The following is a 24,942-nucleotide window of genomic DNA, read 5'->3' on the forward strand; positions in this document are numbered from 1 at the left end:
GGAAAGTGGGCGGGACGGGGGGGGGGTGCCTGATGCAGAACCGGGGGTCTAAGGGGAGGGGGAGGAGGAGGGCTCGAGAGACGAATGGTTTGGGCTGAACACGTTGGCATCTTGGTGGTCAGGGATGGCCAAGAGGGAGGGGGACCTTGGCTAGTGGACAGATGGATCTGGAGCTCAGATGTGGGGCTGGAGCTATGGTCGCCAAGGAGTGCGTGTCAGGGGCAAAGTAGGGAAGGCCGGGCTCAGGGCCCCGGATGTGGCCCAGCTGGAGGTTTGCGGGGGTGGGTCTCCTCCCCAGTCCACCCCACCCCTCTTCCACCAGTACAACTCTGCTGTTTACTGGCTTCTCTCCCACCCTCTTGCTCCACATCAAGTTACCAGAGACCAAGCCCTACCCGTTCCAACTTCTCACTTGCCCTCATCTCCTGTTTTCCTGCTCCTTAGCCTGCTCTCCCCATCGAGGCACCATAGCCTCTGTAGCAGTCTGTTGCAATAGCTACCTTACAGGGCTGCCCAGGTTCATTCTTCAGTCTGCTTCAGCCTCCTGCAGGGCAGCCACGGTGATCGTTGTAAAGATCTAAAATTCTTGGGATACTCCTGAATGACGTCAAGATAAAATCAGAATCCTCACTGGGGTGGCCAAGGTCTGGCATGATATCAGGGCTTTGCCTGCCCGTCCATCCTTCTCTCCAGCCACCTCCTTGCCCCTCACCCTCTGAGATCCAACCATGCCACACTTCGCTTCTACAAATCCACATTCACGAATCTACAAGTCTGTGTCTTCCTTGCCCCCTGGCCCCATGCTAGCTAGCATCCGCCAGGTCTCCGTTGAAATGTCCCCTCCTCTAAGAAAACCTATCTGGCCCCTCAAGCTTGCTTAGGAGCCTTCCTGTAGGGTCCCTCCAACCTGTGTCTCCAGCATGCCCTCCACTTTGTGGCCATTATCTTTTTGTTTCTCTCTGTGTCACTCCAGACTCTCTGAAATCACAGACCACAACCACAGTGCTGTTTGATCTTGCCTTTCTAGCTCTGCAAGGGTTCCTGGCACACAGTCGGTACTTGACAAAATTTGTTGAATGAAGCTGTGAGTTAAAGGGTTCACTGAACAGGAAGCCTCGTGAAGAGCACTGACTGTCAGCCCTCACTGTACGGATAAGGAAACTGACCCCAGAGAAGGCCGATAACACACTGGGCCATATGGCAAATGGGCGGTGGACTCCAGAGGAAACACGGGTCTCCTGACCCAGCCCAGGTCTCTGGCAGCAAACTACATTACCTTTCAATTCACGTCTGCCAACGGCTTTCTCTCTGGAAAGTTGATTGTTTAAATTCTTTGTGGAAGGCCTTCGCCCTTTTGATCAGTTTGAGCAATTTCTCCAGATAAGCAGCCTGTTGGTATAAATGGGAATATCTGACATTTCCCCACAACACCAATGACTAGAAACGATTTAAGGAACATTCCTTAATTTTATGTTAACATTCTAGGAATTTCTGGAGGCCGTTCAAGTGACAGGTAAGAGTGAGTGTTTGGGAGCCAGAAACCCCCCGGGGTTAAATCCTGGCTCTGCTGTGTATAAGCTGTGTGATTTGGGGCAATGCGCTGGACTTCTCTGTGCCTTACTTCTTTCATCTATGAAATGGGGATAATACTAACACGGACTTAATAAATTATCACTAATAATAATGGAAGATAATGCTTATTAAGTGCCAGATTCTGTGCTAAACAGGTCTTATCTCAATCTCTGAACAACATACTCTTCTTATTCCTGTTTCATGGATGGGAATACAGTGCAGCACAGAAAGAGTCCGCCAGTTGCCCAAGGTCACACAGTCATTTGGTGGAGGGGCCGGAACTGACTCACTTGGAACCATGGCGCTCTATTCCCCGCACAGCCAACACTTGCCATGCGTGCACCCCCTTGGCGCTGCCTGGTATGAGTGGGGGCAACACCAGGAGCACCTGTAGAAACGGTGTTTTGTCCAGGGCCTTCTTCCTAGTAGCTGCTCATAAATGATAGCTTCTAGGACTGTTACTAGCCCGAAAAGTCTGTGTTCCAGAATGTGTTTTCTCAAAAAAAAAAAAAAAAAAATCCTCAAATTTCAAAAACATAAATTCCAGAATTTGTTAAAAAAAAAAAAATCTAGTAATCTTTGCAAGGAAATCCGATCAGCAGGAGTGAGTTCCTGTGAAGCTACAGAAGGCCTTCTGGCCATGAAGGATCCGGGGGTCTCAGTGGGCCAGGAGTTCTGGGCCTGGCTGGCTTCCATTCCGTGGGCTGCCAAGTCAGGATGTGCCAGGCTCCAAATGGTTTCATCTCCTCCCAGTCTGGAGGCTCAGCCCATGTGTGCAAGCCAGATGGAGGGCTGGGTCAAATATGTGAGGGGCAGTGCAGGAGCTCCTGAGAGGACGGTGAGAGCTCCAGGGCCCTTGTTTCCCCTGGGACTGGGCTGGGGATGGCCAAGAGAGGACACACCCCAGCTGCCCGGGCCAGCCATGCAGCATAGGGGGACGTTCCCATTGTCTTCTTCTCCTAAGAGAAGCCTCTCATCCCTCAGAGACATGCATCTTTTGTGGGCCTTACGGTCTGGGTGAGCAAGGGAAGGTACCAGCCAGTCAGGGCTGATTGGACAAGAACATCAGTGGCACCAGCCCTCAGCAAAGTGGGGCCTCGCTGGACTCGGGATATGGACGGGTACTTGCTCGGAGATTTCCTATGAAGGTCAGTGTTATCCTATTAAGGCTGAGAGCATGGACTGTGGAAGCATCCTCCCCAGGTTTGAGTCCAGGCTCTATGAGGTTCCAGCTCTATGACCTAGGACATATCCCTGTAACTCCATTTTCTCCTCTGTACTAATGGGAACAATAACAGTGCTTACTTCTTAGGGTTCTGTGAATATCACAGGTGAGGGCCCATGTGAAGTATTTAGAACAGTCCTGGAGACGTAATGCTTGCTCCATATCAATTACTAATTCATGTGTCTATAATCTGTGCACCCCCTGCAGGAATCCTCACAATGACTCACATGCAGTTACTGTCTGCTTGACCTCCTCTAGCGACAGGCAGCTCATCACCTTTCAAGGCTGTTCTTATGGCAACTCTGATTATTGGGTGTACCCTCCAACTCTATGCAACAATTAAAAAGCACCCATCGGTGGTGGGGGGCGTGCCTGGGTGGCTCAGTCGATTAAGCGTCTCCTTCAGGTCAGGTCATGATCTCCAGGTCCTGGGATCAAACCCTGCATCAGACTCTCTGCTCAGTGGGGAGTCTGCTTCTCCTTCTCACTCTCCCCCTGAGTGCTCTCTCTCTCTCAAATAAATAAATAAAAATCTTTAAAAAAAATAAAATTTATAAGTACCCGTGGGAAGTCTACATGTCCTAGAATGAAAGATATCCAACATATATTTGACATATTTAGCGATAGCAAATCTTGGCTCCTCTGTCTGGGTGATTGGATTCCAAAAGGAATGTGAGGAATCACCCTCCCATGGGCAAATTTTAGGCAACAGGGCAGGCTCATAGGTAACAGAGGAGAGTGTAGGTGGGGAGGCTCCTGCTAACTTGCCCAGCTGCCCATTAATCCAGTCGTAGGTAAGGTCAGTCCCAGATCTTGACCAGAGGAGACTCACTGGCTTCAAGAAGTGGTTTAGATTATTTTGTGAATGGAGCTCAGGACCCGGAATCGAGGGGAATTCTCCAACCCATCATTTAAAACAATTCCCTCAATTCTCAAGAGTTGGTCAAGCATCTGTTCTAGAGCATATGACACCTAATCAGGGCAATCCTAAATCACCATCTCTTTCAAGAAACCCCAAGAGTCCCGCTGGAAGCCTCCTGTTGTCCTCCTAATGGCCAGACCTCCTTTCTGCACCTGCTCTACCCAGCCACTGGGGGAGTCAGATTTCCTCCCTGCAGAGGGGAGGCTTGGAATAGTATCCTGTAACCACTTGATTAGCATAGAGAGAATGCTCACCTTGTCTGTGAGCATGGTTTCTGCCAGAGAAGTTTCTGTGGGTTCTTGGAAGTCGGCAGACCTGAGCCACGTGACGGTGCAAAACTCCACCATCTTCTTTATTTTGTTTAACCTTAAAGTAAGGCATGTGGGAGGTCTGATTCCCATTTCACAGATGAGAAGCCGAGACAAGGAGAGGGAAGGAACCTCCTTAAGGTCGCACAGCTCCCTGGCGGCAGAGGTTGGTTTATATCCTGTCTTCCAACTCCTCACTGAAGGTTCTTTCTGGGCAGCCCTCCCCTCCCCGCATCGCCTCCCCACCCCAGCCCTGGACCCTAGAAGCTTCCTCATTTCCTCCCGTCTTTGTTCTTGGACCAGTTCTGCTGCCCCGTTCAAATACCTGCCATCCTTCAATACCAGGGGGCAGGGAAGGTGGAGGAGGAGAAAGGTGAAAGAAAAACATGACAGAACGGAGAACTGTTGGAATTCCAGTGTTGGCACAGCAGCGATCGCAAACACCAAGCCTGTGCCTCCTGCCCTGGCCCCACACCTTCCAAGCTGAGTGTGGGGGTCTGGCTGGAAGTAAGAGGAAGCTCCTCCTGGCGGTGAGCCCAGTCCCTGTGCTCAGAGCTTCAGAGGGCTTGCTCAGGAGGCTCAGCAACAGGATTGGAGACGAGACAAAGGGCCCTGATGTGGGCCCGAGGGCATGTACTCCGAGGCCACACAGGTGCCTTAGAGCCTTGAAGCCATACTTTGAAGAAGGGCAGGGATGTGGCCAAATCAGGGAGGAGGGTCATGGACCATGGCCAACGTGGCAGCCTCCCCTGGCAGTGTCATTTATAAGAAACAGAGACTGGGAGAGAGAGAGAGAGAGAAATAGAGAGAGAGAGAGACTAAAAGGAAGGGGGGGGGGAGAGGGAGAAAAAGAGGGAAGGGGAGAGAGAGGAAACCAGTCACTAGACTGGTCCTGTGCCTATGTTTTGCCCACTAGCCCCAGACCTTGGCATCTTGGAGTTCCAGGCAAGGATGGTCCAGACGTCCCCTCCCTCCAGTGGGGACTCTACGCTGAGAAGCTGGAGAAGAGGTTTTCAATTTTTTCTCATAAGGAGGGGTTCCTTGGGGGCTTTTGTTTCCACATCTGTGGGACAAGGGGCTGAAGGAAATGTCAGTGTTTGTTCCGCTCTCCTGTGACTCTAAATCCCACACGTTGACTTTCAAAAAGCCTGTGTCCCCAGACACTCCAGGAGGACCTACGTGAGATTTTATCCCAGAGAGAGGCCGCTGCTTTACCAAGCATCAAAAACAAGAAAATATTCCATTTTTCCGTGACAGCCTCAGGTGTGTCAGTGCGGCTCCCTAATTCAACTGCACCCAGTTACCAGGTTAATATAATAATCTAGGTAGGAGTCGCCATGGCTTTCTTTTAATTCAGCCAAAGCTCTGCCTGGAGGATCCCACAGGTTCCTCCAGGTCCGAAAGTGCCCTTTTTAGGTCCTGGTGTAGGTTTCCAACTGTTTCCCCGCTTCCAGCAGCTCAGCGATATCCTTTTCTTAGGAATCTTTATAAACTTTTAGGAATACATGGGAAGACGTGTACACACCCATGCACATTCATTCAGCGAAATGTGCCCTTGGTCCAGCTTCTGTGCCGGGTGCCAGGCTGACAGTCTTAGGAGGGAGGCAGACGAGATAAGCAAGCAGAAAATGATGTCAGAAGCTAACACGGACATGTCTTGTGCCTTGATCCTCCAGGCATTCGGGATCAGACTTGAACACAGGAGATGAAGGCTAAAAATAGGAAACTCACATTGCCCTGTGCGCAGGGCTATGGCGGAGGTCACAGGGACCCAGTGGGCAGCCCGGGAGAGTCTCCCCTCCCACTGACCTGACTGGCCCCTCACTCCCAGCTCCCAGCTCCCATCACGTGCAGCTCCCTGGGGACCCCATTGTCTACACGGATAAGCCGGGGTTCATTCGGGAGACTTGTCCCTGGGAATGGAATGGGAGATTTCAACCGTGGAGCTGGACTTTTGTGTTAATACAACCATGTTTTGTTTGGGAGTTTTGTCTTTTTTCAAATAACACCACACAGAGAACCCTAAGAAAGTCCCCAGGCTGCGACAGACAGACACATCGCATCGTTTCTTTTTATCTCATCAGTCAGGGGGAAAAAAAGTGAGAGAGAGAAAAGAAAGGGACGAAAAGAAAAAGCAGCCCCTTAGAGCCGCTCTCCTGTCCTTCCCATCAGCCACGTGGGTCTGCACAATTAAATCTCAATAGCTCCTTCCAAGGCTTTGTGGGGCCCTCCCTGCCCCAGGAGGACACTGGGCGCTCAGAGGTACGCTCCTTTGCACATGCCCTCAGGTCTCTCTTTCCGGCCATCACCTAGCCAGGACTGACTGCTCCTGAGGAGTGGGTCCTGTTCCCAACCACAGGGGAGCCCATGCCTGCCCGAGGCGGCCCAGCCTCCAGCTGGGAAAACCTGCCGAAAGCTGCCAGTCCATAGAGAATACGGAGGCTGGCCATGGGCATCGTGTACCATTTGTGTGGCTGCAAAGAGGGTTCATCACAAGTGTTACGCGGGTTTATAGCAAGAACAAGAAAATGGTTTGCTCAGAGTTTTTTTGCTTTTGTTTTATTTTCCCTATTAAGTATATATCTAAGGATCTATCAGGGGTCTTGTGCATTCACAATCGTTTAGTATTTTCTACTTTCAAAAATTCCTAAACTTTTGATTTATATGATAATGAAATTAAGAATGTGGAAGGATCTCTATATAAAATTACAGTCTCCCTGGTGCTGGAAGCGGGGCAAGGCGGGAGGACATCAGGGAAGGGAACCATGCAGATGTGAATGGAAAATGGCGACTGGTTTTATTGGAACCAAGAGGACTCACAAGGTGAGTCTGGACGAGCTGGTTGAGTGGTATCTGTAGAGGCTTCACATGAGTATTAGGAAAGCCCTCGAGGATTTTTGAGCCAAGAGGTGATGTGCTGTGAGCTCCATCTGAGTGCAGTGACTATGACAGGTTGTGCTGGAGGATGGAGACAATGGAGAAGGCCACCGTGAGTGGGTGGCCATAGTAGCCAGGCAGGTGTGGACTGGGTTGTGGCAACAGTGAGGAGAGAGTAGATTCAGACTCCACCCTTTACCGCCCAAAGGAAGGGGACTTTGCAGATTACCTTCTGGTGGGCGAGGAAGGAAGGCCAAGAAGCAGTATCCATGACATCATGAGTGGGTCATCTGTTACCCCAAGGCACCCCCATCCATAGACGGCATTACAGCTGCCTGTGGCTTGTTGATCTCCCACACTGGACTGTACGCTCCTTGAAAAGGTATCAGAGCAACCTCATATGTCCAGCATCTGGCCCATGGAAGGTGCTAGTAAATACATGTGTGGAATGAATGAGGGTGACTCAAATGTACCCAGTGCTTTCAGGAGAGCCTGTTAGTGAAAGCTTGGGCAAAGGGTTTGTGAGGGAGCTACATTTTGGATAGTGTGGCCCCTTGGGTCTTCCCCCATCCCAGGAAGTTTCTAGCTGCCTCTATTCACGCTTTGCTTTGGCTCTTCCCATCTGATGCAGGTCCCATGACAAGACGAGCCCAGCCTGGACCCAGCCCTGCTCATCACTGATAGCCACCATGGCAGGATTTGTGAGGTGTCTGTTCTCTGCTACACCCCAAGGCTATGACATCCATCATTTCATTTAATTCCACTTCATCTTTATGGGGAATCCTTTCAAAGAGTTATCACCCCATGTATCAGTGGTAGGAGCTGGGGTCCAGAAGATGTCAGTAACTTGCTCAAGGCTGCACAAGGAAACACAATGGAACCAAATTATTCTGCTGCGAAGAACCTGAGGGTAAGACAGCATTGCGCTCACTGTTGTAGCCCCCACACCCTGCCCATGCCATGCAATTTTGAGTATTTGTTGAATGAATGAATGAATGAATGAATGAAACAAGATTCTTTTCACTCCAAAGCTCAAATACATCCTGTGCTTCCATTGCCTCATCTAGAAATAATATGAACCTCATGGACTTGGTGTGAGGTTACAAATGGGTCTTAGCTGTTTGTTTGGTAAACAGAGGGGTATGTAAGCCACCTTCTTTCCAGAATTCCCCAAACCCCATGCTGCAGATAATGCATACGGATGCCCTCTTGAAGATATTTGGCCTTCAGAGCTCAGCTCACTGCTCACTGGCCTCATTTGTGGGTCTGATCTGATACTTAAATACTGCTAACATCACTGGCTAGCAGGCAAATAGCAAACTTTCCATGAGAAGCTTTTAACAAACTCCCTTTATTTCAGGAGTGTCTGAAACCTGCTCACCACGCCTGGCCACCACCCGCTGGACCACACCTCCCAGCTCTGCCGCCACCTTGTTCAACAGACCTTTGTCAAAGATCTGAGAAGTGAAAGATTAACTGAAGGGGGACATCTTTGGGGCCAGAATCAGTTAGCTGTGGGGCTGGGTCTCTGCCATCCCTGCTCAAATTTCAGCTGCTATGGCCACACAGAGCAGGCCTTGTTCACTCCTGAAAGTTCTAGCCCCAGTTTTGTTCCAGGGACGTGAAGCCTTCAGTGGGACCTTTGTGGCCAAAGACATCTCCTGGACAATAGGGCTACCCTCCTTCAAAATGCTTCCTCCGCCCTGGAGGGAGGGCCGAGGCTCACATACTTTTGGCTCCCCAGGACTTTGTGGACGTGGAAAGTTCCATGAAGCCCAGGAGATATGGAGAGCTCAGGCTTCTACTGTGCCAGGCCCCTCTTAGGCCAAGTCACAACCCAAGGGACAGCGGCTGCCAGCCCTCGCCTGCCTAATGGTGCCAACATCAACCAGATCCACTGGGGAGCAAGAAGAGAGATTGAAACTCAGCTGAGCTGTCTCACTCCGAGGCGGCCTTCTTCTGCCCAGTGCAGATAGAGACCCCTCTTTATCTAGAGTGCCAAGACTATGCCATGACCAAAGACAGAGGGTTCAGTGGGGAAAAGTTATGGGGCATTTACTGAATGCCAGGTGGTGTGGGAAGCACCTTAACAAATTAATATGTATTAAGCATCTGTTATGTCCCAGGCACTCTGTTAAACAATTAATATCCCTCATTTCACTTTAGGTTCCCAACAATTTTACAAAGAAGGAAGGAATAGTACAGTCCTCATTTTACAGGTGACAGCGCTGAGGTTCGAAGAGTTCTAGTGACTTGCCTACGGTCCCACGGTCTGTAAGTGGTGAACTGGGATATAAACCCACGTCTGTGCAACAGGGAAGTCTATATTCTTTTTCTTTACTCGTGTATAACTGACAAAGAATGTATGTAACAGACTGAAAGTGTATAGTTGATCGTTTTCAGTGTATGTGAGACCATCACCACTCAAGGTGCTGAACATACTCATTTCCCCGGAGTTCCTTCGTGCCTCTTTGTAGCATCTTTATTCTATCCTGGAGCAACCACAGATGTATTCTTACTGAAATTAGTTTACAATTCCTATATGATTCCTAGAACCATATAACATGTATTATTTTTTTTTAATGTGCTTTCTTTCACTTGGCATAATCATTTTAAGACTTACTCATGTTGTTGCGTAGACCACAAGTACCATTGGTCAAGTACCATTCCATTGCCTAGATATACCAATGTTTGTTTATATATTTCTCTGTTGGTGGACATTGGGATTATGCCCACTTTCTGGCTGCTACAAATGAAGCTATTATGAATATCTGTGTACAAATCTTGTATAGATGGGGCACCTGGGTGGCTCAGTGGATTAAACATCTGCCTTGGGCTCAGATCATGATCTCGGTGTCCTGGAATGGAGCCTTACTTGGGGATCCCTGCTCAGTGGGGATTCTGCTTCTCCTTCTCCCTCTGCCCCTCCCCCTGCTCGTTCTCTCTCTCTCAAATAAGTGAATAAAATCTTAAAAAAATAATAAAACACAACTCTTGTATAGACACATACTTTCATTTTTTTTGGTGGAAACCTAGGGATAGAATGACTAGATCGTATGGTAGGTTACATATTTAAACATTTAAGAATGGGTCAACTGTTTTCCAAAGTGGTTGTAGTGTTTTACATTTTCCACCAACAGTGTATGAAGATTCCAACTGCTCCACACCTTTATCAACACGTGGTGTGGTCAGTCTTTAATTTTAACATTTCTAATAGGTATGGTGGATGGTGGAACCTCATGTTTCCATGTGCTTATTTGCCATCATATATCTTCTTTGCTAAAATGTCTATTCAGATCTATCACCCTTATTTTTATTGGGTTGTTTGAGTGCTTACCTGGAGTTTTGAGAGTTCTTTATACATCCTAAATACAAGACCTTAATCAGATATAAGATTTATAAATATTTTCTCCCAGTCTGTGGTTTGTCTTTGGAAGAGCAGAAGTTTTACATTTTGATGATATCCAATTTATCAATTTCTTCTTTTACAGATGATACTTTAGTTGAGGTATGTAATACATGGTTGCCTAATTTCAAGTTGTAAATATTGTTTCCCTATGTTTTCTTCTATAAGTTTCATAGTTAATTTATGCCCATGATCCTTTTCATGTTGTTTTTTGTATATGATGAATTAAAGCTTATTTTTTTTGCACATTCAATTGTTTTGGAAACATTTGCTGAAAAAAACATCCTTTCTTCGTTGAATTGTCTTTGAACATCTGTCAGAAATCAGGTGTCGATATGTGCATAGGTTTATTTCTGTGTTCTATTCTGTTCCATTGACCTATTTGTTTGTCTTTAACATAATATCATGTTGTCCCCACCTGCTTTATTGATTATCTTGTTCTGGTTTATTCTTCTTTGCAAATTTGTTTTGGTTTTTAAGTCCTTTGCATGACCATACAAATTTTAGAATCAGTTTGTCAATTTCTACTAAAAAATTCTGCTGTGGGGCCCCTGATTAGCTCAGTCAGTAGAATATGCAACTCTTGATTTTGGGGCGGTGAGTTCTATGCCCCAAACTGGGCATAGAGCTTACTTTAAAAATTTTTTTAAAAATCTGCTAGCATATTGATGAAACTCCTATCTTTAATTACATACTAATCATATTTGAATTTTACCAAAAATCTTTGAATTTAGCATTATTCTTACTATTTTATAAATGAAGAAACCAAGACTCATATAGGTAACAGAATTGCATTAGAACTAGAACCCATGGAGCACCTGGGTGGCTCAGAGGATTAAGCCTTGGCCTTGGCCTCAGGTTATGATCTCAGGCTTCTTGGGATCAAGCCCTACATGGCATCGAGCTCTCTGCTCAGCAGGGAGTCTGCTTCCCGCTCTCTGCCTGCTTCTCTGCCTACTTGTGATCTCTCTCTCTCTCTGTCAAATAAATACATAAAATCTTAAAAAGAAAAGTTCAAGTTCAAAAAAAAAAAAAAAAAAAAGAACTAGAACCCACGACTGCTATAATTCTTGCTACAGCGGTAGAGCTTGGAAAAGTTAGCTGGGTCATAAATGGTGTCCCAGCCTTCAGCTGGGTTTTCCCTTTAAACATTTTTGGGTTGTATTCAACCCATGAAGCCATCATTTGATGTTTACCTGACTGCAGAATAGACCTTCAAAACCCATCCTTCATGCTGCTTCTGACTGACCCTCTCTTCATCCTCACTTCTCCCACAAGTGGGAAAAACACCTGCTCTCATCTATGTAAATAGCACCTTCCCTGTGAGTCTCACTATGCATGAATATAACGACAACTTACTTACTGGGCCTGTTCATAATGCTCAAGTAATCATCTTCTTAAAAGCATGTCACTCTCTTGCCCAAACACAAAAAATGACTCCCAACGCTACTAAATTATGTTGACTCGTGGAGTTGTGCACGTTTGGAGCAAAAAGGGACCTTAGAGATCAAGCATACAAAACTGGGAAGAAGTCATGTTCAACCCTCCTGTTTCTGATGGAAGAGCTAATTACCAAGGAGAGGAAATGACTTTGATGCAAGGAATCTGTAACTCCACCAGTCTTAGGAATTCTGGTTTTGTTTTATTTGGTTTTGAGCTTTATGGCAGGATGTTTATTGCAGTCCCAGCTTAATGCTTTTTCTTCTAAAAATGCAAGAGTCACTCTGCCATTCAAGGCTCTCCTCACTCACACGCCTGCCCGTTTCCTATTGTTCCAGCATACTCCAGGCGGCTGGTGTCCACACCAGCAGGACCTTCCTGACCTCTGTGCCTTGCTTTCTGCTGGTCTGTCTGCCAGTGATGAGTACTCCTTTCTCTCTTCACATCCATTTCTTTGTAAAATACCCCTACTCCCTGTCACTTGAGGCTGATCTCAGATGCCACCTCTTCCATGAAATCTGCGATTCGTCCACATGCAGGCACTGTGTTCTTCATCCTCCACTCCCAAGTTTCCATCATCCTGGGTCTGATATGAAAAATACCCTGGATGGAACTAAGAGCAGATTGGTGACTACAGAGGAGAAGATGAGTGGATTTGATGACTGAGCAACAGAATACCAAATGAGGGCCAAAATAAGACCCAGAGATAAAAAGAGAAGAGGAAAAATAGACAGTCAATGAGTAGCAAGATAGCTCCACGTGGCCCAATATATGTAATTGGGTCACAGAAGAAGAGGAGAGTTTGCCCAAGAAAATACCGAAGAAGTAATAGCTAAAGTTTTTGTACATTTAATTTTAAAAAAAGCAAGCAAACAAACAAAAACAGCCCAGATTGAAGAAAGTCAATAAACCCCCAAGAAAAAGAAATATGAAGAAAAGTACAAGGCATATTCTATTCAAATAGCTTAAAACTGGTGGCAAAAAGAAAAAAAATAAAATAAAAGCAATTAGAAAAAATAGGCACAGTGTGTAAAAAAGAAACAAGAATGACAGCATACTTCACCTAACAATGCAAGTCAGAAGATGGTGATGAAACGTCATGAAAGTTCTGAAAAAAGAAAAGGAACTTAGAATTCTATACCCAGAGAAGGTGAAGTAAAAACTTCCTGGGAAATATGAATGCTGAAAGGGGTCATCCTCAGCAGGCCTACACTATGCAAAATACTAAGGTAAATCCATTAAAAATGATACCAGGGGGACATCTGGGATCTACAGAAAGGAATGGTGAACCCCAAAAATGACCAAATGTGGGTAAGGGCATAAAAGCATGTAAATCCCTTTGAAAGATTCTTTAAAAAAAAAAAAAAAAAAAGGAAGTCTTGGGGCACCCGGGTGGCTCAGTGGGTAAAGCCGCTGCCTTTGGCTCAGGTCATGATCTCAGGGTCCTGGGATTGAGTCCCGCATTGGGCTTTCTGCTCAGCAGGGAGCCTGCTTCCCCCCCCCCTCTCTATCTGCCTCTCTGCCTGCTTGTGATCTCTCTCTCTGTCAAATAAATAGATAAAATCTTAAAAAAAATAAAAATAACAACCATGTATTGGAGAATTTGTAATATACATTGAAGTAAAATGTATGACGGAATAGCCCGAAGTTGAGAGAGTACAAAATGGAAGTGTTCTCTGAAAGGTTCTTACATTATATGTGAAGTATAATATTATTTGAGGTAAAGATTTACATCATGAACCCAAAGCTAACATTAAGAATCAAAACAAAGAGGTATAGCTAACATGCTGATAAAGGAAATAAAATGGAATCATAAAGTATATTCAATTATCCCAAAAGAAGGAGAAAAAGGGGAACAAAAAATCAGACAAGTAGAAAATATCACGATGACAGACATAAAATGACTGTCAGATGATAGATTTAAGACCAACTTATCAATAATCACATTAAATGAAAATGGTCTAAATGCCTGAATACAAAGGAAATATATGTAACATAAACAACGATGTTAACCTTTTAACAACAGAAGAGTCAGGGTGAAATGTACATGGAATACTTGTCACTTTTCTTGTAATTTTTCTGTGACTTTGAAATTATTTTAAAATTATTTAAAATAACAATTTAATAATTTTAATTATTAATTTAAATTTAATAATTTTAAAATTATTCAACAATAACAATTTAAGAATATAATCTTTGTGGGTTGCCTGGATGCCTTAGTCGGTTAAGTGGCTGCCTTTGGCTCAGGTCATCATCTCAGGGTCCTGCTCAACAGGGAGTCTGCTTCTCCCTCTCCCTGCCCCTTCCCCTTCTATGTGCTCATTCTCTCTCTTTCTCTTTCTCTCTTGCACACGCATGCATGCTCTTTCTTTCTTTCTCAAATTAATAAATCTTAAAAAAAAGAATATGATCCTTGTAATTTTTTTAAACTAATAAATATTGTTTTAAAAAAAAAAAACCTCTTGCATCTCTTTCCATATGGCCTGGTATGATCTCAGGTTTCCACTGTGCTAAATGCTGGCAGAGGTGTGCTCTGGAAAAAGCCCTGGTCAGGGAATAACGGGACCTGAACTACAGTTCTATTTCTACTATGTATTTGAGTTGACCTTTCTGAGCCTCAGCTCTCTCATCTGAACTGGACACAATAAAGCATACCTCACCCAATGACTGTAAGAGAGATGGTGCTGAGACATGGGTGCCCAGTGAAAAGCAGGCCACCAACAAACAGCCTAAAACCAGGCCTTGGGAGCTTGAGTCCATCTCAGCTCTGCAAATGGAAGCTAAGAAGAACCTTGTCTCTGGAATCAAGGCCAAGTCCAGGCCAGCACCAGGACGGGGCCAAGTCCAGCTGGGCTAAGCTGGCCCACCTGCCGCCCTTGCCCACTTCCGGGGCATCCTTCCTGATGGCTTTCTCTGGGAATCATTCAAACGCTAACCACACCCATGCTCCTCCCCGCCCCCATACCAGCACGGACAAAGCGTGAACCCCCATGTTGGTCCCATCAGCTTCATCCTTACTGCCAGGGTCAGGCTGTGATCCTTGTCACTTCACACCCGGACCATGATGAAGACTCATAAAGGTCACCGAGCCTCCACTTTTATTTTACGCTGACCTCCAGCTCTTCACTTCCGAAGTTACTCTCCACTCCATTACTGTGGTCAAAATGATCTTTTGATAAAGCAATTCTGATTACATCTCTTCTTTCTCAAAATTCTTCAGTGGTTCCCCATCGCCTTCAGGATGAAAACCTAAACTCAGCTGGTTGCAATGTCACCCAAACCGACTCTTCCATCTCATCACCCAGCCTGCTCCCCCAGACAAAGACGCAGCTTTGGCTCTTATCACACCAGGTCAGCTGTGGTTACCTAACTCTGTGTGTGACGTTTAATGAGCACCTGTTGTGTGCCAAAAACCCTTGTAAGTGCATTTTCACTGTAAACTTCCCCAGGCTTCATGACAACGAAGTAAGAGCTTACTGTGCCAAAGGGAAAACAGGATGGTGCATTTTCTGAACGTCAGCTCCTCTGTAAAGCCCACCTAGGCTGGATCTGCTCTCTTTTTGCTCCTTTTTGGAGTGCTGGTTGTCTAAAGTTATTATTTATTTGGCCTGTGATCAGGATTATTACTCTCTTCTTCAAGTTCAGCCTCTACCAAATGATATGAGCCCCTTGAGCTGAGCGTGTGTGTCTTGTCCACCTGTGTCTCTCCAGGCTAGGAGGAAGACCTGAATGGAATGGAAGCCACACGCCTGGAGCGGGCTCCTCCCAAGGTCGCAGAACCCCAGAGCTTCCCAAGGATTCGTGGGCACCTGTGTAGACACAGCACCCCAGCCTCGCCCCCAGCTTCCAGCTTTTAGGGAGTCCAGTGGTGGGGTCTGGGGTGATGCTGGTGTGTGTCTTGGAGGGAAGTGAAGCAAAAGCATCAGGACAAGGGAAATGTTCCCAAGATTGCAGGGGCTGTAGGGTATCTGGGTCCCTCCATGGAGGCCCCTGCGCTGGTAGTCTCTGCCAGGACCTTTTGCCTCTGGTGGGTGGGGTGTCTTGACCGTCTGGCAATGACAGGTCCACCGCGCATGCTCAGGAGAGAGGGAGCCCGACTCTGGATTCAGGCAAGAGGGAGATCCAGAGGCTCCACCCGCTGCCTCGACAACAGAAGTCTCTCAGGAACATGGCATTTCCAAGTCAGTTTCTTGGCCAAGAATGTGACACAGTGTGACACAATCCAAAATGCAGAACTCCTAGAGCAGGACCCAGGGTTGTGACCATGGGAAGCGCAGATTCCGAAAGAGCCCTCGGTGAGGGTGGGGATAGAGGTGATGTGAACGCCTGCAGAAGTAGGTGACCTGGAGAATTCTCATGGTGCAGTTGTTTTGTTGTTGTGTGTCTGTGCGTCTGTGTGTGTGTCCCTTGACATTAGCAATGAAGTTCTTTAAAAGCATGCCAGAATAGATATGGCAAACTGGAGGGAGCCTGTCCAGATACACTCTACATCTGACGGAAGTCCCCTCCCTTTCTGGCCCTCAGTTTCCCCGTCTGTTGAGTGAGAGAGTTGAACCCTTAGCTCTGGCATGCTTTTTTTGTCACCCATTTTAAGCTGCCTCTCATCTCCCAGCCCCCGATTTGCTTTAGGAATGTGAAAGGAGTGCGGTGTCACATAACAGAGCATAGTTAGAGGGAGGCTCCTCTTCCCTCTCAGTTGGGCCAGGGGTGGTTTTCAGACAGAAGAATGGACCAAATTCAGGACTGGAATGACTCCAGTGTATTTGGTGGCATGGAGGGAATCCATAAACCACATGTCTTCTGATGTTTCTGAACAGTGGTATAGAAGGTATGGAGGTACAATGGGGCATGGTGGGCTGGGCACCTGCCACCTTCCTGGGACATAACACCCGAGCCTGTGCATTGCCTGTGGCTTAGACAGTCCTCCTCATGCTCGAGGAACCAGGGACCACACACTGGTACTGGGAAGTCCCCAAGGGACATGAGACCAACTCTATGCTTTCCCAGAGCCCATCCCAACACCAGAGCAGGGAAGGGGAATGCCTGGGGCAGGGCAGAGCTGGGACCCATCGGGGCCAGGCTGTGCGGTGACAGTGCCCTGAGGGACAGACACATCGCAGGCTGGCTTCAAATGCCACAGGAAGTTTTCAAAACCATGCGGCTTAACACAGAGGGAACTACTGTATGTTAGAAGTCAGGCGAGCGGTCGGCCTTGCAGGATGTGATGCCTGGGAGGGTCGCAGGCGGGCTTGGGGGATGCTGGGAACGTTCAAGTTCTTGATCTACTGGATACAAGCGTGGGGTGCTCTGGGACGGTCTATGAGGCTGACAGATGACACATGTGCATTCTACAGCAAACTTTTATTTTTTAATAAACAAACCGAGAAGAGAGGAAAGGAAGCCCATGTCTTGGCTACTGTGGTCAGCACCCCTCCCCAGGGGGGCAGGCAGAAGAGGGTGGGCGAGGCTCATGCCCCCAGCTGTCTCCCGGCAGTGGGAGGCTGGAAGGCACGGCCGCCAGCATGTATTGGCAGAGCAAACACAGGGGCCTCCGAGCACACTGGCCCCTCTGTGTACACAGGGTGTTAGACCGGACTCCCCTGGACTGCACTTCATGGTGACAAAGACAACAAAGAGACCATCTCGGAACTGTCAACAGCATGGCCGTACTCGAGTCTTTGGTTCAATATTTGCAGAGTCAGACAAGCCATATCCACTCTGGCATATTGACTTAGATCCACCACTTACCAGAAAAAGTGGAGGCCCCAGCCCTGCCTGCTTACCTGCCTGGGCCTTCAGCGAGTCTGTGGCCTTCAGCAGGAAGCTGGGGGCCCGTGGGTTTGGAGACTCAGCCCTGCTTTGCTTCCCGGCTGTCTGTGTTGTCACTGTTACCTTCTCCCTGTACCTCGGGAGGGAGCCAGGCCTTTCCAGATCGCCTGTAGCCCCGTGTGAATGCCGAGGAGGCAGCTGGGAACCCGAGGCATGAAGTTCACAGCCTTGAACTGAAGATTTCAGGAAACGGCAATTAGAAAGATTTTTTTTTTCCCCTGAAAAAGTTTTCTTTTTCATAAAGGAGTTAAACCCTACAAATGCCAAACATGTTAGCCTCCGGTTCAGGGTTTGACGTCCCCCACCCAGTAACTTCTGAGTGAGACACTTTCCCATTGACCAACACAAGAGACTACTTTCCAGAAACTCTGCCCCCTTTGTGAGCTCCGGGCCCCCACCGAGGCGGCCATGACCTGTGACCTCCTGGCTCCTGGCCTTGCCGTCAGCTGGAGAAAGAGAGGGGCCCCGCCTGCGTCAGCTGGACAGACAAGGGCCTGGAAACGCTGCCTGGAGGCTCTGCTTTCCGTGAGGCGCTGACCCCTCGCTGCAGGTGCCTGTCCCCAGGGCAGCTTGCTGCGCGGTCAGGTGGCAAGTTGCTGAGACATCTCAGCTCTCTGAGAATGACTCTTTTTTCCATTTGTTCCGAAGAGCTCTGAGGACACTGCCTGGCCTGCCCTCTCTCTGCCTCCAGGGCCCACACATTCAGTGAGGCCTCCAATAACCATTAATTTAGCCAATTTCCTGGGCCACACCGGCCCCCCGGGACCCCACTTTGGTGGGCGGCAGCGGAACAAGCCTCCCTGCTGTTTGCCTTCCCTTTTAATTACACGGGGACAAGCTTCCTTGGGCTGACTTTGGGAGGCAAGCCCCAGGCCAGCCTGGCTGCCCTCCACAAAACAATGCACACATGTTCGGGAGAATTCCCTCCTCGCCTAATCCGGGCTGGGAAGAAAAGGGCTTTTCTTCTTGTTGTCAAAGGGGGTCTTCGATGCTAAGATACCATTTTGTGTCTCAAGTCATGTCACGGGACTTCTGCCTCGGCCTCGCTGCCTGCTCTTTAGAAATGAAAGACACAGTCCTTGCTTCACCTCAGGACAAGTGCCCCCCACCCTGCCCTCCTCTGAAAATAAAGGGGGTTGGGGGGCCTAGGGAAGCAGGAAAAGCTCCCAACTCCCACTGTTCCTTTCTCGTCCTGGCAACCTCGGCTTTCTGGACTATTTGCCCAAAGGATGAGTAGGGAGGGCTGAGCCTCACCTGCTGATCTCAAGGGTCATGAATATTCTTATAATCCCCTGGAAAGAAGGACCCTTTCATTAGAGGAGCAGATTCCTCCTGGAGGCCTGGGGGCTGGCCTCCCCCCTCCTCCCACCCACCGGCTTGCCTGCTGGCTGCTTTCCTGCTCTGCCGCCTCTGGGTCTGGCTAGCTTCTCCGCTCTTGGCGCAGGTTGCATGAAGAGCCAGATTTTCCTAAGGCATTGCTATGCTGCTTCCCTCAGGACTCCCTGTCCCTCTTCTGCAGATGAATCAAAGGACATAACAAAGAAACCCCAGACATGCCTCCTGCTGCATAGAAAGGAGCTGGAGTCAGTACAGGAAGGAGAGCAGAGTGACAGCATCTCTGATAGTTGAGTGTACTTATGTTTACATGTTTTACCTATATTTGGCAGAAGAACTGGAGGTCGCTTTTGGAAATACCCACAAAAATTCAGAGGAAGAAATCAAAGATAATTAGAGCGAAATGTAACCAAGGCAGGGGAAAGCTTAGTACCACCAGTCAATGTTAACAAGTAAGTTACAAGTAAATGTCAGTTTCCATATGGGAGCAAGGCTGAGCTCAGAATGTAAATGTGGGCTTCCTAGAAACCCAAGAAAAGGGAGAAAAATGGTCTATGGATGGTCAGAGCATACTAGTCGCTCCGGGGAAGCACAGTTCTCCCTGACAGAGGGCTGAGACACTCTACCAACAGTGGGTCCTTAAACAAACAAAAATTTTCGTGCGCTGCATTAACCATATCACCCCTAATATTAGAACAGTTTCCTCAATCTGTCTGTCAAGCAGTTCAACCTGCAAGTCACATACCAACAATCACTGATGTTTGCTAGACTACTTTTAACCCTTGCTATGGATTTAAAATCTATCTTGAATTAGGCTAAGAAACTAAGAGGTAATTCTCATGGAGAGTGCATTGCTTCAGATATTTAAAAAAAATTTTCTTATTTATTTGATAGAGAGATCACAAGTAGGCAGAAAGGCAGGAAGAGAGAGAGGGGGAAGCAGGCTCCCTGCTGAACAGAGAGCCCAATGCGGGGCTCGTTCCCAGGACCCTGAGATCATGACCTGAGCCCAAGGCAGAGGTTTAACCCACTGAGCCACCCAGGTGCCCCTGCTTCAGATATTTTAAAGAGGTTTTTTTTTTGTTGTTGTTGTTTTGATTTACTTGACAGAGAGATAGAAGACAAGTAGGCAGAGTGGCAGGCAGAGGGAGAGGGAGAATCAGGCCACCCGCCGAGCAGGGAGCCCAATGTGGGGTTCAATCCCAGGATCCCGGGACCACAACCTGAGCAGAAGGCAGACGCCCAACAGACTGAGCCACCCAGGTGACTCTGTTTCAGATATTTTAAACAAAGAAATGGTCTGATCCTATAGTTAAGCCTCATAGTACAAGCAGTGATTTTTAGAATTTTAATCTCTTAAAATTATTGAGTATCCCAGAGAAATTTTTCTTTAGATGGGTTATATGTATTGATATTTAATATTTAATATAATATTTGATATCAGTATTTTCAAAATCGACATGGAGAATCATTTAAAATATATACTTATTAATTAATTAAAAAATAAAACAACTTCATGTTAACATAAATTACATTTCTTATTAAAAAACTATAGCTTAATTTTTGAATTCTCTTTGATGTCTGGCTTGATAGAAGATAATTGGAGTCTTCCATTCACTTCTACATTCAACCTATTACAATGTATTGTTTTGATTGAATTGTACGAAGAAAACTTGGTCTCACACAGTGATGTAATTAGGAAAGAGAAGGAGAATTTAATAGCTTTCCAGGTAATTGTGAATCTTCTTTGGTACTACACCAACATTTGACAAAGTTTAGTTGCAATATAGACTCTATAATTGTTATCAATGAACTTTTCATACTCTATGATGTAAAAATCCATAGGTCTACCTTCCCCTTGGAAAGGAGCTTTCCCTAGGCTTAACTTGACCCCATCATCCATTAGCCATTTTGAAAATACTGGTTTCCTTGGTTATGCAGATCTTCTGATACATTTCTTTTTACAATATCAAAAAGATACATTCATCTAAGTCATGAGAATAAAAGGCACAGCGTAGGAAATACAGTCAATGATATTGTAACAGCATTGCATGGTGACAGATGGGAGCTGCAGTTGTGGAGAGCATAGTACAGAAAGGATGAATTACTATGTTGTACGTCTGAAACTATGTCACACTGTGTGTCAGTTATTCTCAAAAACATTAAAAAAATTAAAACATGCTTTAAAAAAAAATATTCATCAAAGTCATCATTCATTTCACCAGAAAAATACTAAGAGGTTGTCACACTCACTCTGTTTTTCCAGATTCCGCTTTTTGCCTAAATGTGTAAGTTTTATCATTGGAAACGAATACAACAGAGTTTTCCATGAAGTGGCAGGCCCACTCTGCTTATTTTTGAGAAAATGTCTGCCACATGAGCAAGTTTGAATTAGCATAGTTTCTCAGTCATCCTCACCAAAATGGTGTTCCTTCAAAAAAGTGAGGCTTCAGGTCACAAATCAAGTAACTGCACAACTATTCTCCCTCAAGGTGACCATCATATTTTGGGTGGCAAAGTCTTTTATGTGAACCTCCGAATTCGTCACAGACCATGAAAAAGACATGAAAAGTACTTACAGGTGGAGATTAAGCAAAAATAAAAATCATTAAAATCATAGTAATACAAAATAATAAAATAAATGACTTTGCTACTTGATCAAGCCATTCGTTAAGTAAAACTGGCTTTTTCCTTTTTCTAAACTGTGAGTGTGTAGTGGTTCGGGCAACACAACATCCCTGCTTGATTCGATCTTAGCAGGGTCACCCACCGCAACTCTGGCACAGCCAGTGGGTATAAATGCCAGTACAAAGGGCAAACAACATGTTAGTATTACTACAAAGTCATGTTGACCTTGTGAGCCTGGAATAGTCTTGACAAGCCCTGGGGTCCACAAACCACCTTTTACTGGATTCGAGTGCAGAGGAAGACCGGGTTTGTAAGACAGCAGTTACTTGAGGAGAGGATCTCCAGACGCCAAGTAAGAAAAGGCAAGCATTTCCTTATGCACATGTTTTACGTCTTGAGTACAGCTCTGACAGCTCCAAGAATTAGAAATGCATCCTGTGCTGCAGAAATACTTTTGCAGAAACAAAATACTTCAGAAATTTAGCGGTAGAGCCAAACCATTTGATTAAGGTTAGATAAATACTTAAAATAGGCTAACCACTGAATTCTACTCACCCTATCACAATGACTATCTTCTCTATGGTATTGTTACATTGTGAAGATCAAATGAGATAATAGCTCTGATGGCTGTATGCCAATTAAGGGTCATTTTATTTTTTATTTTTAAGAGTAGTTTTATTGGTAAGAGGCAGTTTTATATTAAAATAGTATTAAAATTTTTGCAAATTATCAGCATCAGAAGGACCTTTAGTGAATATCCAATCAAAGCTTCTGTTTTATCAGTGAGGAAACTAAGACTGAAGATGAAAAGGACTTTCCAAGTTACAGCGAATCCTGATTATGGGTCCAATTTTTTGCCAGTTGAAGTGAAAAGTTGTTTATGCCAGTTAGCAAATGAAAAAAGAGACCACACGCACATGCGCACACCCCACCCCCAGTAAACATACAGAAAGCAGTAAACATTAATTTGTATGTAACTCAGTATCTACATACTCTATGCTTTATTTTTAAAGATTTTATTTATTTATTTATTTGACTGACAGAGATGACAAGTAGGCAGAGAGGCAGGCAGAGAGAGAGAGGAGGAAGCAGGCTCCCCTCTGAGCGGAGAAACCGATGCGGGCCTCGATTTCAGGACCCTGAGATCATAACCTGAGCTGAAGGCAGAGGTTTTAACCCACTGAGCCACCCAGGCGCCCCTACATACTCTATGCTTTATAGACATGAACAATTAACTCATTTAGACAGTTTTTTCCCATATTTGTGATGTGCTAAGTGTTAGGTATCTGAAAAGAGAGAACACAGTCCCTGTCCTCGAGATCTTTCAATCTCGTGAGGAAATGCGTGAGTGATCAGTAACTCCAGGACATGCCACTGTATTAGGATGGACGTGTGCTTAAGGCACTGACGAAAAGCAGTTAACTCAGGTGGGAGACAAGGGAGTAAGGAAGGGGTCACATAAGTCCCATAAGTCCCCAGAGGAGATGGTGGACTGTGGTCCCCAGGAAGGCAGGAGGGTCGCCAGAGCAAGGAAGCTGGTCCAGCCTGAGCAGTGTGTGTGCAGAAAGGCAGTGTGGTGGAGCGGGGGGCTCTGGGCACCAACAGGGATGCGGGATGAGGAGCAGGGCTGGAACTGCTCAGAGAGGTGGGCAGATCTCTCATCAGGAAGAGCTATGAGCTGACGATTTTGAACTTTACCTTGAAAGCTATCTGGAGACAGTTATTAAGTGGTCACGTTTGCACTTTGGACACATCATTCTGACAAGAGTGTGGATAGGGGAGAAGGGACAAGGAAGGTCTGTGGTGGCAATGGAGGTAGACACGAGGGTCGTCTGATATGCGCAGAGGCCGTAAGATGGTGATGTGGGTTAGTAAGATGAAAACTAGGGAGACTGGTGATTGGGTTTATTCCTGTATCGGGGAGAGAGGGAGATTCCCGGATGTTTGTCTTGTGCACCTATCAGTCAGTGTCTGTCACCAAAATAGTGAGGTCTGGAGAAGGGACAGGTTTAATGGAGAAAGCAGTAGTCTAGCTGTGGACGGGTGTCTGTGGGACATGGGAGTGGACAACTGGAGATGGGGCTTTGGGGCATGGGGAGAGGACTGGGACAGAGCCAGAGAGTGACAGTCACTGCAAACATGGCAGGGAGTGGACCAGCCAGGGAGAACGTGAGATTGAGGAAAGGACACGGAGGGAGAGCTCTGGGCCACCATTTAGAAAGGTCCGCAAAGAGCACCAAGAATCAGCGGCTGCTTTGTCACTAGAAGGGAAACCAGGAAAAAGTGGTGTCATCAAAGGACAGAAGCCAAAGACGTAAGGGTTTACAGAGAGAGAGGAAAGAGGAGGGAGAGGGAATGGATGCCACAGTGTTAAATGGCCAAGTAAGTAAAAGAGTGCTTGGGGGGGGGGGCAGTGGTGGCCTTGATGAGGGGCGTAGCAGAGCAGCCCAGGTGGCCAAAGAAAATGTGAGCTTGGAGTGAGCCAAACAAGGAATGATGCATGATTTCTCTTTCAAGGCCCCTGGCTGTCAATGAAAGGAAAGATAGTGTACACTTTACAGATTGACAGACTTCACAAAAGATGCCAATTTGTCTCTAGATCCTGGGATTCATGGGTATTTTAAAAGTTCATTCAGAGGGTCTGAGTGGCTCAGGAGGTTGAGCCCCTGATTCTTGATTTTGGCTCAGGTCATGATCTCAAGGTCCTGGGATCGAGCCCCCCATCGGGCTCTGCCCTCAGCACACAGTCTGCTTGAGATTCTCTCCCTCCACCCCTCCTGCTTACATGCGCACATGCCCTCTCTAAAATAAATAAGCAAATCTTCAAAAAAAAATTTTTTTTAAAAGATTTTATTTATTCATTTGAGAGAGAGACAGTGAGAGAGAGAGAGAGCATGAGCGAGGAGAAGGTCAGAGGGAGAAGCAGACTCCCCATGGAGCTGGGAGCCCGATGTGGGACTCGATCCCGGGACTCCGGGATCATGACCTGAGCTGAAGCAGTCGTCCAACCAACTGAGCCACCCAGGCGTCCCTCAAAAAAAACTTTTAAGAAAAGTTCATTTGCCTTATTTCCAAATAACTATATCCAGAGTACCCAGAACACAGTATGTTAAAGTGGTGGTATAAAATGAGAATAAAAGAAAACCCATTCGGATTAGAAAAATGCAAAAACAGCAAATGCAAACCACCATACTGGTAATCTAAAATGCTCCAAATCCAGTTTCCTTATACCCACATGGTGGCTAAAGCATGGCCTGGGATCCCAGCAGGGCTATTAGTAGAGAAGGCAATCCCTTTTCCACCTGGTTGTGAACCTAAATTCACTCAGCTCGCACCCTGCCCTCTCCCAGGCAGCCAACCAATAGTCTCTTTGGAAGCCTACAGTGTGTATATATATGTA

At 46.5% G+C, this 24,942-nt stretch overlaps 1 long non-coding RNA gene across 3 annotated transcripts; it reads left to right on the top strand.

Annotated features, from left to right (window-relative positions):
* The first annotated feature begins 2,416 nt into the window (after positions 1 to 2,416).
* On the top strand, positions 2,417 to 9,217 carry LOC131825854 (uncharacterized). 3 transcript variants are annotated; one of them, XR_009351334.1, is made up of 4 exons: positions 4,481 to 4,557; positions 4,944 to 5,036; positions 7,536 to 7,814; positions 8,265 to 9,217. It is a non-coding gene; the product is annotated as an uncharacterized LOC131825854 (long non-coding RNA). The 3 variants fall into 3 exon arrangements; XR_009351336.1 differs by lacking the exons at positions 4,481 to 4,557; positions 4,944 to 5,036 and adding an exon at positions 2,417 to 2,720; XR_009351335.1 differs by lacking the exon at positions 4,944 to 5,036 and having other exon boundaries at positions 4,472 to 4,557.
* The last annotated feature ends 15,725 nt before the right edge of the window (positions 9,218 to 24,942 follow it).

The sequence above is a fragment of the Mustela lutreola genome, chromosome 2, assembly GCF_030435805.1.
Source record: "Mustela lutreola isolate mMusLut2 chromosome 2, mMusLut2.pri, whole genome shotgun sequence".
NCBI classification, from domain to species: domain Eukaryota; kingdom Metazoa; phylum Chordata; class Mammalia; order Carnivora; family Mustelidae; genus Mustela; species Mustela lutreola.